Genomic DNA, 16,494 nt, shown 5'->3' with positions numbered 1-16,494 from the left:
ACTTTTGAACTTTGAAAATACAAAACGATTTATAAGTATATGGTATTGAAGTTCTTATATAAGTGTATTTAAATGAACTCTTTATATAGAGTCCAGCTAATACACTTATATAAGAACTTCAACACCAATTTTTAATATTTTTGTTTAGATGTACACTGTATGATTATAATCCACAAGAGACCTCGTGTATTACAGTTCGGATTGAATTAATCCAAATTCTAATTAGACAATTCAAGATTTAAACATATAAATTATGTTACCTCATAGGATATGGACTCATGAATGTGGGACACTTGGGGGTGAAAACAGAGCGGATAGTGGTAAAATCATATTCATGTTTTTTTTTTTTGTGTGTCTAAATACGGATGCAGATTATCATATATCAGGTTGATACAAATTAGATATTAGACATACGGATAAGGATCGAAACAGATATTTATTTAAAAATTATTAAAAAAATATTGAAATTCATAATATTTATCCAATTATAATGGTGAATAGCATATATATATATATATATATATATATATATATATATATAGGAATATGCTAGCATGCTATGCATAGCATAGAGCCCCTCCATGCAACGCCTTGGATTTCAACTTTTCAAAATCCTAACGGTCGATCCGAACCGTTCATCTTGTTCTACATATTAATATGTATTTGGAGACCAAATTTTATATTTTTTATAATTTTTTTACTATTTCTTTAGATTTATTGAAAATCGCTGTTTTTTTATGGTCCAGATTTGCTGAAAACAGCGATTTTCAATAAATCTAAAGAAATAGTAAAAAAATTCAAAAAAATGTAAAATTTGGTCCCCAAACACATATTAATATGGAGAATAAGATGAACGGTTCGGATCGACCGTTATAATTTTGAAAAGTCAAAATCCAAGGCGTTGCACGGAGGGGCTCTATGCTATGCATAGCATGCTAGCATATTCCTATATATATATATATATATATATATATATAGAGTACGGCTAACGCGCTTCCTCTAGCATATGGGCCGAAATGCTTCCGGTAGAAATTTGAAATTTCAAAATCCAAAAAGTCGATCTGAACCGTTCATCTTCTTCTCCATATTAATATCTGCTTGGAGACCAAATTTTACATTTTTCTGAAATTTTTTACTATTTATTAAGCCATTTTGAAAATCGCTGATCCAACGGTAGCTTCTGATTTTTACTGTTTGGTAAGCCACCGTTGGATCAGCAATTTTCAAAGTGACTTAATAAATAGTAAAAAATTTCAGAAAAATATAAAATTTGGTCTCCAAGTAGATATTAATATGGAGAAGAAGATGAACGGTTCAGATCGACCTTTTGGATTTTAAAATTTCAAATTTCTACCGGAAGCATTTTGGCCCATATGCTAGAGGAAGCGCGTTAGCCGTACTCTCTATATATATATATATATATATATATATATATAGGCTGTGGCTAATTTGCTGCCGGCAGCATTTCTGCCGGCGGTGCTGCCACTGTTTTTTCTATTTTTTGATGTTCAAACGACAAATCTAAACCGTTAGATGTTTAATCTATATTATAATCTACTTGGAGACCAAATTTTACATTTTTTGGAATTTTTTTTACTATATATTAAACTGGTTTGAAAACCGCTGATTTCAATGCTGCAGAAATTTACTGAAATCAGCTGTTTTCAAACCAGCTTAATATATAGTAAAAAAATTCCAAAAAATGTAAAATTTGGTCTCCAAGTAGATTATAATATAGATTAAACATTTAACGGTTTGGATTTGTTGTTTGGACATTACACGACTAAATATAGCCCCGGCAGCACCTCTGCCGAAATGCTGCCAGCAGCAATTTAGACAGACCCTATATATATATATTAAAATATATGATATATATCTACTATTTGAATATAGATAATTAAACATAAAATCATATTAGGATATATATCTACACGGATATTTAGATATAAATACAGATTAAAAACATATTAAATATTATTCATACCATTTTCACTTCCAGTGACATCCTTTCATTGGTACTTTTTTAAAGTAAAACATTCCCCGTTAAATATTCACTGCCATTTTTTTTGGGGTACTTCCTTGGAACCATGCGTTATTACATCAAAAGTAACAATCGAATATCTGCCAAAAGTTTATACGAAATGGAGAAGTGCTAGAGTGGAATTTCAGAAATGAGCAACAACTCTTGTACGGAAGCCTCTCTATTGGGACAATGATTTTTGCATTATTAACCATGGTCGCCCACCAAAAATCATTTAGGTGGTTCGAATCTTAGTCTGGATTCTCTGTGGCAGGTTTGTATCCATCAAATCCCCAATGTGCGTTATGAACTCACGTTTGGCTGTACTTAGTCGCAACAGAGAATCCAGACTTGGTTGAAGACTCTCCAATTGCGGGGACAAACTGAAGGGTCAATTTCTACACCACTGAGGTCAATTGTGATTATGACCATACAGCGAGGTCACTAATATAATGGAATACTTAAAGATTAAAAAAAGCAAGTGTCAACCAAGTTTAGACTTTAGAGGTTGTTATATACTTATCCATTTGTGCGACTGTTATGTACTTGTCAATTTGGAGGTTTATAAGATTACTTTTTATGTCTCTTGGGACTTAATTTGGCAGACCAGCAATGGATGTCTTAATCACATGGTTTAACCATGCAGTGACTGTGTTTGGTGTATATGAACTATTATGCAAAATTACCGATACAATTGTCTGACAAAGCAATAATTTGTATAATACAATACAACGTACATACAACAATCACAACCAAACTTTTAGTCCCAAAAAATACAACGTACATGTCACAAATTTTTTTTTTGAAAATGCTGACATTCTTAACTCTCATATTATTCTCAAGGAATTAAGAATTCAGGTCCAACTAGGTACTTGATTATTTTATGTTAAAGACCTTCCGTGAAACTAAGGAAGTAAGGATGACTTGAAAAAAATCGTTCGGCTGAGATTAACTCAGGTAACTGAGGGGAACTCTTCGAGGATCTTCTTTTTTGATGAATACAATGTTGATTGAGTGGAAGTGACGAAGCCATGTACATTATTAATGATTTCATTTCCATCTAGTGACTGATCTACAGGACTACAACAGCAGCATATACACTTAGGTAGGGGTGTCAATGGTACCTTTTTTAGCCGTTTACCCGATCCGTATCGTATTCGATAAGGCGGATATGGGTAAGATTTTTTTTCATTAGCTTATTGGGTATGATTATGGGTAAGAATTTTTTTTCGTTAAATAAATGGGTAAGGGTATGGGTAATGACTATTTTGTACCCGTTACCCTATAGGGTAATTATAAAATTCAAATATATATTCAATTTTCAACCTATTTAAATGTATATTCAATTCAATTTCCAACTCACTTAAATTTATATTCGTGTTTTTGAATTTTTATTCTTTATAAAAAATAATTTAGTTGGATTGGACATTTTTTTTATTTTTTTTATTAGAAATGCAATTATATATGTGTTAAAATGAATGAGTTTTTAATGTTTAATGTGTAAAATACAATAAAACTAATTATTATACTAGTATTATCCGTTATTCACCCGCTACCGTTTCGTTATCCGATAATATTAACGGGTAAGTTTACAGCAAAAAATACTTTCTGCGACCGGTTTTTCGATCGCAGAAAGTTATGTCGCCGGTCGCAGAAATCGAAATCCGATCGCTGAAGGCATTGTCCTTAAGAGTAGGGTAGGATAAGATCAATTTTTAATGGATATGAGTAGGATATGAATAAGGTCAATTTTAATGAGTATGGGTATGAAAATGTCTCCACCCGACTCGTACTGTAACCATTGACACCCCTACACTTAGGTTTCAAATCGGAGGACCCACGTTGCTACAGTAACTGGACACAATGTCTTCAATTTGAGAAAGCTGCCTGGAGTGACTACATAGACTCATAAAATGGCCCCTACTGACATGTATGGGCCCACCAATAAATGGACCTAAGAAGTGGGGGCGATCGAGTTGTTGCTATAAAACTAAAGTGGATGGTACCACAACAGGGAACCTGAATTTTGGTCCTGTTTTGGGCCTTTTTCAGTCATAAAGCCCAATTTATGAAAGGATTTTATTTTTCTTTCCCTTCTCTTTCTTTTTGTTTTGTTCCCCTTGTTTCCCAATAGAGAAATATGTTTGGTTTGGTACCCAAAAAAGGTATCAATTTAGTGTAAACTCTTTATTAAATACATTTGCACGTGATAAAAAAAAATGCATGGTTAGGCCAGTTGCTAACCATAGACTAGAATGTTGAGTATAATCTTATTAATTGGACTAACTCGATTGATCTGATCTGTGATATCATGGATACATAATTTGATACGGATTGAATTTATATAGATCCAACAGAAAAATTTGGATACCGATTATTAAAAAAAAGGTCAAGTGAAATCCGGTCCGATTGATGTAAATTATTTTCCATGGAAAATTGTGCATTAATAATGACACTACTATAAAATAATTTGATAACCTGTTTATTTTCTTAATCTTTTGATTGCAACTTGCTCGATGTTATTTTTAGCAGAGCATGTAATTATTTGTAATTTTTTAAAATTATACCTCAGTACTTACTTTTTAAAATCCTCTAACTAACATAACTAGCATATTGCATTTATCTTCGTTATATATATTTTTTGGAGGGATTCCACGTAAACCCCTCAAAAACTTCAAAATTATGTATTCTTCTCTTTAATATGCAAAATACCATATTTACCTTTCTAAACTTTAAAAACTCACAAATTAACCATTTTATTGTCTTGTCTACTAAAACTCATTTAAGATTTATAAAATAACCAATTTACTATTTATTAAAAACATAACAAAAAAAGTGGCATGTTAAAATAGATGCCAGTCTTATAATTGATCGGTTTTCGAAGGGAAATTGTTCATTTCTTTACTGATACATACACATATGTATATCTAAATATCATTGTGTATATGTCAGAAGTAGATAAACGAACCATTTGTTCTTAGAGACTGACCAATTAGAAGACAAATATTTTTCTTAAATATAATACATAACTTTTATATTTTTAATAGAGAATAAAATTGGTATTTTATAAATAAAATTTGAGTTTAAATAGAAAAATAATAAAATGAATAAATTTGTGAATTATTGTACCTTATTTCTGTTGTTTAATCTTTTTAACATAAGAGTCAAAGTCCTTCAATTCATCTATGCGGGCGTTAGTTTTCAAGCAGGTGACTTCACATAAATAGTTCAATGTCTTAGCCGCCAGGCTAGACCAGTAAGAGTGTCAATGGGATGGGACTCTTTATTCATTTACTACCGTATCTAATAAAACAGATACATGTAAGATTTTATTTTTGTAATACTATGATCGGAACAAATATTTTGTAAAATAGAATTCAATTCAATAGAAAAGAGATGATTAAAATGGATATGAAATTGAATTTTACTGATCGGCAGGATTAAATAGCACGACATAATTCAATATATAGTAGTAAAAGAAAACCCCAAAAGTTCTCTTTATTTACAAAACACCATCATTAAATGGTCTCTTTCAAAAGCTGCCATGGGAGAGAAATGGAGAAAGGAGGAAAGACAAAGGGTTGGCTCTGAAATTCACAGAAGCGAAGAGAAGAGAAGGCAAAGCAAAAACAAAAACGTCTCTGAAACTCACAGCAACTCGGCGACTCGGCTCACTCTTCAGGTATCCCTCCGACTCTTCTTCCTCTTCAGCCGCGACTTCTCCTTCAGCGATGAGGGCAACCACGTAATTTTAGTTTGGCAAAATCATTTCTCGCCAAATACCTCCATTTTTCCGGTGATTTCGTTAGAGAAAATATCACCTCTTAAATCCTGTTAAATGAAATCATCTCTCTTCTAAGCTTTCGTTCCGATCAACCAACGAGCTAGAATTTCGATTCCATTTCTAGTTTGAACAAGAAACATGTCATTCTGATCAGAGGATAAATTTATTAGGTACAAATTCGGATAAAGATTTTTTTTATTATCTAAACAGATAAGAATACAGGTAAATTCTATTTTGTATATGTTATCCGATCGGATAATTATAAAAAAAAATATAATATATATATATTAATAAGTATTGAAAAAATATTTTAATTGGTTTATGCACTTGGTATGATCATAATTTTTTTATTAATAAAGTACTATATATGTGTGAACTGTGAAATGAATCTATATGTTTTAATATTTTATTTAATAAATAATAAAATTATTAAAATATTAGTATTCCCCGTTATTTACTCGCTACCATTTCGTTATCTGACTACTATAATGATAAGAGTAGGGTACGGATAAGATAATTTATAGCGGGTAAGAGAAGAATACCGATAAAGACAATTTGTAATGGGTACGGGTATGAAAAATGCTTTCACCCAACCCTTACGGTACCTGTTGACACCCCTATGGACTAGACATAATTCGATTATTTTTTAAAATAGAACTGTTTTTAAAATTTTTAAGGAAACAAGCACTATATGTGGATAAGCTATATAAAAAAGACTTCATCGATCCTAGGGATCGGTGGAGGCAAAAAAACTATTTTCTCCAACGATTTCTAGGATCAGTGGAGCCATTTTCGAACTCGGCAGTTCTGTCGCCACCGAAGATCCCATCCCGTAACTCCACTGATCCTAGGGATCGGTGGAGGTTTCATTTCAAAAAATAACCCCACGGGTTCGTCTCTCTCTTTCCTTCTCCTTCTTCAATTTTCCTCTTTCAAACCGTGAAGCTCTTGTTTTCTTTTTTCTTTTATCCTCTCAAAATACTCAACCATTTCTCCATCCAATTATTTTAAATTTCTGGAACATCTAAGAGAATTGAAAATTCTTCAGATCTACGATTTTGATAAGATAAAAATCTATTTTTTTATAATTTTTTTATTATAGCCGAATTAAAATGAATAACTAATTTAATTTAGTTTGTTTAGTATATTTAGATTGTTTTTGTGAAATTTATTGTTGAATTAGTATTTGGTGTAATTTGGTGTAATTTAGTGTTGATTTGGAGTATATTTAGTAATATGTACTATAAATAGTGTTAGTTTAGTGTAATTTAGTGCTAATGTAGTGTTAATTTAGAGTTTATTTGATGTTAATTTAGTGTAATTTAGTGCTAATGTAGTGTTAATTTAGTATATATGTAGTATAAATTTGTGTAATTAAGTGTTATGTAGTATAATGTATTTTTTAGTAATATGTAGTAGAATTTGTGTAAAATTAGATAAATGTGAAGTTTATTATTATTTAGTATAATTTAGTATAAAATTATGTATGGTTAAAGTCAAAATAAGATAATATGTTGTTTACGTATAGTCAAATTTTGAATATTGTAGTCACATGCTTGAAAAAAATGTTTGTTTATCTATTATATGTGACGACTCTCATCAGTTGCAAAAATGTTTGTTTATCAAATTTTCTAACAGAGTCAATGGATAATTCGGATTATTCGGAGTTGTTGAAATTAACACTGGAGAACCACAGGGCATGAAAAGTTCTTGATATGGTAATTTGAATTATATTTATTAATTATTTGTTTCAAATAAATATTATATGAAGTACTTCAAGGGTTTATAATATTTTAATTCTTTTTGGCAGCCTACTTCTTCGTTAAAGCTAAATTCACATCAGACTAATATTGTTTATAACAGTCGGATGGACAATGCTCTGAAGAGGTTAGGATTGTATCAAATTGCTCGCCTTAATGATTGCAAGATTGATCCGCATTTTATTACTACTTTGGTTGAGAGGTGGTGGCCGGAGTGTTGGGGTTTACGCGGTGCTAACCGGAAACCCGTTTAGGCTTAAGTTGCGGAATGACCGTAGAACAAAAATTTATACGTCCAACTTAAGCTCAGGATTAAACGGGGTATGTCAGGAAACTTTCCAAGGCGGTCCACATTCAGTATTCATTTGGCATCAAAACCCAATTTAATCCTTTTACAGATCTACTCCATGATTGATTTCTAAAACTTTAATCTACTTACCAATTAAATAGATTAATATAGCATATTTATACCTTGTTTCCAAATCACAGTTGAAATGCAGACCGAGCGAGTAGAGCCTCACCGGGGAAGGAATCGACTCGGAGTATCACACGTGTGATACCTCTATCGGTTATCCACCAGGACTAACCAGAGAGCGGTTTGTTTCTTCTGCCAGAAATACCGTAAATCGCAGAATTCTGCAAAAACACTATTCACGGGGAAAAAGACGAAAACCCATAAACACGAATTTTCGGTTGCTCAGTTTCATCAATATGCAAAACTGACATACCGCTAAATTCGGTAAAACACTATTCATCGATCCCGTAAATATACTCCACAACAACCCGCAAGAATATACGTCAACTACGTATAACTTTCTTTTCTCAATCGAAACACTATTTGGGAGAGAAACCGAGAAAGAGAGAAAATACCGATCTGTTTCGACACGAAACCGGTACATATGAATTAGTTAATTTCTCTCTACCCCTCCACCCCTATTTATAGTGTTTAGGGTCGGTTGCAAAAGACCAAAATGCCCTCCAAGTTCGGCCTATTTACAAGGTATGCCATTGACACCTCATCCTTTTATATGTGAAATGACCAAAATACCCCTTCCACACCCTTCCACACTCTTCTCCATGTTTCTACACATGCAAGGTGGCATAGGTGTGAAATGACCATTTTGCCCTTGTGGATAGGATTGATGACATGTCATCTAGATAGGATCAATGACATGTCATGCGGATAAGGACGAATCTGAAAAGACCCGAATGCCCTCGGCCCGAACACAAATAATATTCATATAATTATTCTGAACAATTATATATATATTTTTCTTGCGGTTTGTTGTTTCGGTAATTTATACAACGTGTCCTGCACATTTATAAATTAACCGGTTAACTTTTATACAACGTGTCACACACGTTTATAAATTAACCAATGTTTTTGCTTGTTATTTTTACATAACATTTATAATTTAATTATAACACGTATAATTAATTATAACCATCTTACTATTGATCATAACCAATTTATAATCAATCACAATAAGATTCTCCGATTAACTCCTATATGGTGTGACCCAATAGGATCTGTGTTATGTTGGTAAATAGAGTTAAAACTGTTTTAACTTCTATAATCATGGGTGGCATCTGGCAACACATCATGACCATCCAATTACACAGATGATGCTGTACTGTACAATATCACGATCCAGTAAACAATTTACTTGTGTCTGTTCTTCTGTCTCATAGCTATCAGATCAGTTTCAAGGTAGATGTGTGTCATCCTTGCTAACTGAATATTTTCTTGATCTTGAGCAGATTATCAAATATAATTACTCTTGTAATTATACCGCTAGCAGATAATCTAACTCTATCAAGGGGCCCAGTGATGCTATAGCTCGTATAGAGATACGAGGGACAAATAGTATTCTTGGTAAACTATCACTTCCTCAGCTAAGCTATACATATGGAAAAGCTACCGTTATGACTGCTTTTTATGGACAGCGGTGGATAACAATCACACATACATATTTCTTAGTGGGAACGATAAATACCTCATACTGTAGAACGTGACACTAAATGAAAACATAAATGACACGAACACAATTCTATTTAATGTTTCATTCGGGGTCTGTCAAATACCATGTTCCTAGAACATGTATCTATGTGATTAAAATGACATCTCGTGTCAGGTGGTTTGTAAAACTTAACCATCTTTTAATTCACATACTAACCTTATCGCGGTAATTAGTGTTCCTGCTAATTACCTTGGTCAGTGACCTTTTAAGAGTATATATCATCTATATTATGGAGTTTCACAATTTCAGTCATGAACTCGAAATGATCCATAAATTCAATAATACTCAAGGCAACAAAATGATATATAAATAAACATTCAATTCATGAACAAAGCTTTATGATAATTTATCGTATTATTGACTTCTAGATTATTACAAACTAACACGGAGACCCCATTTCATCTACCTTTCGGCGAGGTGATAGTGACGCTGGAAGATGTTGAATGTCCATGGGGCTTACCGATTAAGGGTAATTAACTATTTAAATTTTTTATTGGTTATTTTAATTAACTATTTATAAAAAAATGAATTGTTGATTGTATAATTATTTTAATTTGCAGATGACATGATTACTGACACTAGCAATACTGATTGGAACCTATACTTAGAGTTTGATCTAAGGGCTGATCCTACTACTTTTTACAATTACCTGATGAGACAATTGTTAGTTTGTAATAATCTAGAAGTCAATAATACGATAATTTATCATATAAAACTTTGTTCATGAATTGAATGATTAATCATTTTGTTGCCTTGAGTATTATTGCATTTATGAATCATTTCGAGTTCATGATTGGAATTGTGAAACTTCATAATATAAATGATATATACTCTTAAAAAGTCACTGACCGAGGTAATTAGTAGGAGCACTAATTGACTGCTATAAGGTTAGTATGTGGATTAAAGGATGGTCAAGTTTTACAGACCATTGATAAGAGATGTCATTTTAATCGCATAGATACATGTTCCAGGAACATGGTATTTGACAGACCCCGAATGAAACATTAAATGGAATTGTGTTCGTGTCATTAATATTTTCATTCAGTGTTAAAGTTCTACAGTATGAGGTATTCATCATTCCTACTAAGATATGTGTATGTGTGATTGTTACCTAACGCTATCTGTAAAAAGTAGCTATAATGGTAGCTCTTCGATATACATAGCTTAGCTGAGAAAGTGATGGTTTACCAAAAGTACTATTGTCCCTCCTATCTCTATACGAGTTATAGTATCACTGGGCCCCTTGATAGAATAAGATTATCTGCATGCGGTATAATTACAAGAGTAATTATATTTGGTAATCTGTTCAAGATCAAGAAAAGATTAAGTTTGCAAGGATGACACACACCTACCTTGAAACTGATATGATAACTATGAGACAAAGAATTAACACGAGTAAAATAATTTACTGGATCATGATATTGTACAGTACATCATCATCTGTGTAATTGGATGGTCATAGTGCAGATGTCAGATGCCTCCTATGATTATAGAAGTTAGAATAGTTCTGATTCTATTTACCAACATAACACAAATCCTATTGGGTCACACCATGTAGGAGTTACTCGGAGAATCTTATTGATTAATTATAAATTGATTATGATTAATAATAAGATAGTTATTAATTATACGTGATATAATTAAATTATAAATGTCATATAAGATGACAAGCAAAAACAACGGTTAATTTATAAACGTGCACGACACGCTGTATAAAAGTTACCGAAACAACAACCGCAAGAAATATAATTGTTCAGAATAATTATATAGATATTAATTGAATTTGGGTCGAGGGCATTTTGGTCTTTTCACATGTCATCCTTATCCACATGACACGTCATCGTGACATGTCATCATCCTTATCCACCCGAGGGTATTTCGGTCATTTGGCAACCGCCATATAGCCCTATAAATAGGGTTGGAGGGGTAGAGAGAAAAACTACTAATTCACTTCATATCGGATCATGTCAGATCAATTCGAGTTTCTATTTTCTCTCTTTCTCAGTTTCTCTCCTAAATAGTGTTGGTTGAGAAAAGAAAGTTATACGTAATTGACGTATATGTTAGTTTGTAATAATCTAGAAGTCAATAATACGATAAATTATCATAAAGCTTTGTTCATGAATTGAATGTTTATTTATATATCATTTTGTTGCCTTGAGTATTATTGAATTTATGGATCATTTCGAGTTCATGACTGAAATTGTGAAACTCCATAATATAGATGATATATACTCTTAAAAGGTCAATGACCAAGGTAATTAGCAGGAACACTAATTACCGCGATAAGGTTAGTATGTGGATTAAAAGATGGTTAAGTTTTACAAACCACCTGACACAAGATGTCATTTTAATCACATAGATACATGTTCTAGGAACATGGTATTTGATAGACCCCGAATGAAACATTAAATAGAATTGTGTTCGTGTCATTTATGTTTTCATTCAGTGTCACGTTCTACAGTATGAGGTATTTATCGTTCCCACTGAAAAATATGTATGTGTGATTGTTATCCACCGCTGTCCGTAAAAAGCAGTCATAACGGTAGCTTTTCCAAATGTATAGCTTAGCTGAGGAAGTGATAGTTTACCAAGAATACTATTTGTCCATCGTATCTCTATACGAGCTATAGCATCACTGGGCCCCTTGGTAGAGTTAGATTATCTGCATGCGGTATAATTACAAGAGTAATTATATTTGATAATCTACTCAAGATCAAGAAAAGATACAGTTAGCAAGGATGACACACATCTACCTTGAAACTGATCTGATAGCTATGAGACAGAAGAACAGACACAAGTAAATTGTTTATTGGATCGTGATATTGTACAGTACAGCATCATCTGTGTAATTGGATGGTCATGATGTGTTGCCAGATGCCGCTCATGATTATAGAAGTTAAAACAGTTTTAACTCTATTTACCAACATAACACAGATCCTATTGGGTCACACTATATAGGAGTTAATCGGAGAATCTTATTGTGATTGATTATAAATTGGTTATGATCAATAGTAAGATGGTTATAATTAATTATACGTGTTATAATTAAATTATAAATGTTATGTAAAAATAACAAGCAAAAACATTGGTTAATTTATAAACGTGTGTGACACGTTGTATAAAAGTTAACCGGTTAATTTATAAATGTGCAGGACACGTTGTATAAATTACCGAAACAACAACCGCAAGAAAAATATATATAATTGTTCAGAATAATTATACGAATATTATTTGTATTCGGGCCGAGGGCATTCGGGTCTTTTAGATTCGTCCTTATCCGCATGACACGTCATCGATCCTATCCAGATGACACGTCATCGATCTTATCCACATGACATGTCATCCTTATCCATTAAATGGCATATCTTGTAAATAGACCGAACTTGGAGGACATTTTGGTCTTTTGGCAACCGACCCTAAACCCTATAAATAGGGGTGGAGGGGTAGAGAGAAAACTCACTAATTCACTCATACCATTTCGTGTCGAAACGAATCGGTATTTTCTCTTTTTCTCGGTTTCTCGGTTTCTCTTCCAAATAGTGTTTCGGCTGAGAAAAGAAAGTTATACGTAGTTGACGTATAATCTTGTGAGTTGTTGTGAAGTATATTTACGGGATCGATGAATAGTGTTTTACCGAATTTTGCGGTATGTCAATTTTGCATATTGATGAAACTGAGCAACCGAAAATTCGTGTTTACGGGTTTTCGTCTTTTTTCTCGTGAATAGTGTTTTTGCATAATTCCGCAGTTTACGGTATTTCTGGCAGAAGAAATAAACCGCTCTCCGGTTAGTCCTGGTGGATAACCGATAGAGGTATCACACGTGTGATACTCCGAGTCGATTCCTTCCTTGGTGAGGCTCTACTCGCTCGGTCTGCATTCCAACTGTGATTTGGAAACAAGGTATAAATATGCTATATTAATCTATTTAATTGGTAAGTAGATTAAAGTTTTAGAAATCAATCATGGAGCAGATCTGTAAAAAAGATTAAATTGGGTTTTGATGCCAAAGGAATACTGAAGGTGGACCGCCTTGGAAAGTTTCCTGACATACCCCGTTTAATCCTGAGCTTAAGTTGGCTGTAGAAATTTGTGTTCTACGGTCATTCCGCAGCTTAAGCCTAAACGGGTTTTGGTTACAGCACCGTAAACCCCAACAGTATAATCTTGCGTGTTGTTGAGAAGTATATTTGTGGGATCGATAAATAGTGTTTTCTCGAATTTTGCACTATTTCAGTTTTGCTTATTAGTGAATCTGAATAACTACAAATTTGTATTTTTGTCTTTTCTCGGTGAATAGTATTTTTGCAAAATCCCGTAGTTTATATTATTTCTGGAAAAAGAAATAAATCACTCTCTGGTTAGTCCTGGTGGATAACCGATAGAGGCATCAGACGTCTGATGCTCCGAGACGAGTCATTCCCGGAGTCACTCTTCTCACTCGGTCTGTATTCCAATCCGAATTTGGAAACAAGGTATAAATATTACATTAATCTATTTAATTGATAAGTAGATTAAAGTTTTAGAAATCAATCATGGAGTAGATCTGTAAAATGATTAAATTGGGTTTTGATGCTAAAGAAATACTGAAGGTGAACCGCCTTGGAAAGTTTCCTGACATACCCCGTTTAATCCTTGGCTTGAGTTAGAAGTAAAATTTTTGTTTTACGGTCTTTCGGCAGCTTAAACATAAACCAGTTTTGGTTACTCTGAAACCCAACAACACTGCCATATAAATATAGGATTTATGATCCTGACACGCCAAGAGAATGATTGGTTGTCTCCGCGTATGCGCTTAGACTGAAATGGTTGCGGGTCAAATTTAATTTTGTATTAGAAAATTGGCACGATGAAGAGACAGTTGCACAGTACACTCGAGATTTTTGTATGGATTTATTTGGGTCGGTTATGTTTCCATATTCGAGTGTGGATGGAGTCCCTGCGATGTACTTGCAATTCATCAATGATCTAGAGACTCCATGATAATACAATTGGGGAGGTGCTGTACTTACACATCTCTATTGAGAGTTGTCACATGCTTGCCTCACGGGGGCGAACACAATAGCGGGTCCGATGTTGCTGTTACAAATTTGGTCATGGACTCGATTTACTGTTGGTCGACCTATACCTCGATTAGAGCACCTCTCTTCGGTGGTGCCGATGATGATACGAGGAATGTTTTTGGTGTGAAGTGGACCACTTTCCATTTGTGGCCAGAAAACCCTCACTTAGGTAAAAAAAATATAATTTGAGATAGCTTCGATAAAATTTATAATTATTTTTTAAAATTTATATTTATATTTTTTTTTGACAGAAGGTACAACCATGATGGCAACAGCTCATAAGACTTCTCCCAGCTTCCAAACAAGTCAGCAATTGCAAGTTCCCTACCTCTCTACAACTTGTTATACTAGGACACTATTGTCCCAAATTGAACTTTAACCATATGCTTGACCCATTTTGCTTAACTCCATATCACCTTTCAAAGCTGGTTTAATAATATCATTAATTACTCTGGCAATCATTTGATGACTATCCAACCTTTAAGCACTTCCAAAACATGTGTGGACAAACGGGTTGGTGGAAATTGTCCATGCACCTATTGGTACTACCTTTGCATACAATTTTCATTGGCATCTAGAAGATTTATATCTAACTCTATACTTAGTTGTGCTGTTGTTATGCACGACTAACTCTGTGTTTTTGGGTAGGTGAAAATAAGCAAGCTCTGATTTTAGTTTGACTTTGGATTCAAACATTTGACCTTCGGTGAATTTTTCATCTAACCTCAGTGGGGGGTTCTCAAGAAATGCACGATCCTTGTATGGCATTAGCACTTGATCGTGGAATAAGGAACATGGATGCTTAAGTCCTCGATTACGGAATGGGACCGATTGGTGCCAATCTTTTAATATTTCTTGGCCGTTCATTTCAGCCTCATATTCGTCCATATCTGGGTCTTGACCTTAAACTGAGTCGTCATCATCAAAAGAACTTGTATCAGATTATGTATCTTGGTCTGATTTTTCACAAGGGTCATCACTGGCCTGAACCAGAGGTGTGTAGGTGGGTACGGGTACATTGCCCGAGTCAGGATCAAAGTCGGTCTAAACCGATGGTGTGTTACTACTTTCAGGCAAACTATCTGAACACGGATCATAATTGGTTTGGTTTGTACACTGGTGCACCTCAGCTACCAACTCTATAACCTTAAATCCAGCCATTTGAGTTGCAGTTTGTTTAATGACATCCCAAGTTTTCTCATTTTCTATCCGAAATAGTGAGAAATGGTACGATTCGGGTTGTCTTGTGTTCATACGTACCCTGATTGTCAATTTGACTCGACTCGGAAGCAATTTAAGTCCAACATATATTTGCCTTCTTACAATAGCAAAATTGGTAGAATCGAAAACAATAAAAGCAAATGCGGGCCCCCTGTGTCATAACCAACACCTGTTGAAGTGCTTTGGAGGTTATCACCATAATACACATTGATCAATAGCAGGGACATTTTTCTGAACAAAAATCAAACACTAAATTAACTCCAAATATTTTTTAATTTTACAATATTAAATATAAACATATGAGTAAAAAAAAAACTAACAATAATAATCAAAAGAAGATAGTGAGTACAATGGTGCTGGTGATATGTTCATATGGTAACTCCTCTATTGAATTTGAAAAAAAACAAAATAATGAAAAAATAAGGAAAAAAACAGAGTTTGCATAAAAAAATTGGAGGCTAGAAAGAGGAGATAAAAGAAGAATGGTAGTTCGGCTGACCTAGTTCATGATAAAAGCTACATCGAGCCACAAGACCGATGGAGGCAATTTTTGGGGCTCCACCAATCCATAGAACCGGTGGAGGCTTTTTTGGGGCTCCGCCGATTCACAGAACCGGTGGAG

At 33.6% G+C, this 16,494-nt stretch overlaps 1 long non-coding RNA gene across 1 annotated transcript; it reads left to right on the top strand.

Moving 5' to 3' along the window:
- Nucleotides 1–5,374: 5,374 nt before the first annotated feature.
- On the top strand, nucleotides 5,375–7,773 carry LOC144552043 (uncharacterized). The gene is made up of 3 exons (XR_013510935.1): nucleotides 5,375–5,702; nucleotides 7,443–7,522; nucleotides 7,615–7,773. It is a non-coding gene; the product is annotated as an uncharacterized LOC144552043 (long non-coding RNA).
- Nucleotides 7,774–16,494: the final 8,721 nt, after the last annotated feature.

Source organism: Carex rostrata, chromosome 3 (assembly GCF_964058835.1).
Source record: "Carex rostrata chromosome 3, lpCarRost1.2, whole genome shotgun sequence".
NCBI classification, from domain to species: Eukaryota; Viridiplantae; Streptophyta; class Magnoliopsida; order Poales; family Cyperaceae; genus Carex; species Carex rostrata.
The sequence above is the reverse complement of the archived record's forward strand: the minus strand, read 5'-3'. Positions and strand labels throughout refer to the sequence as shown.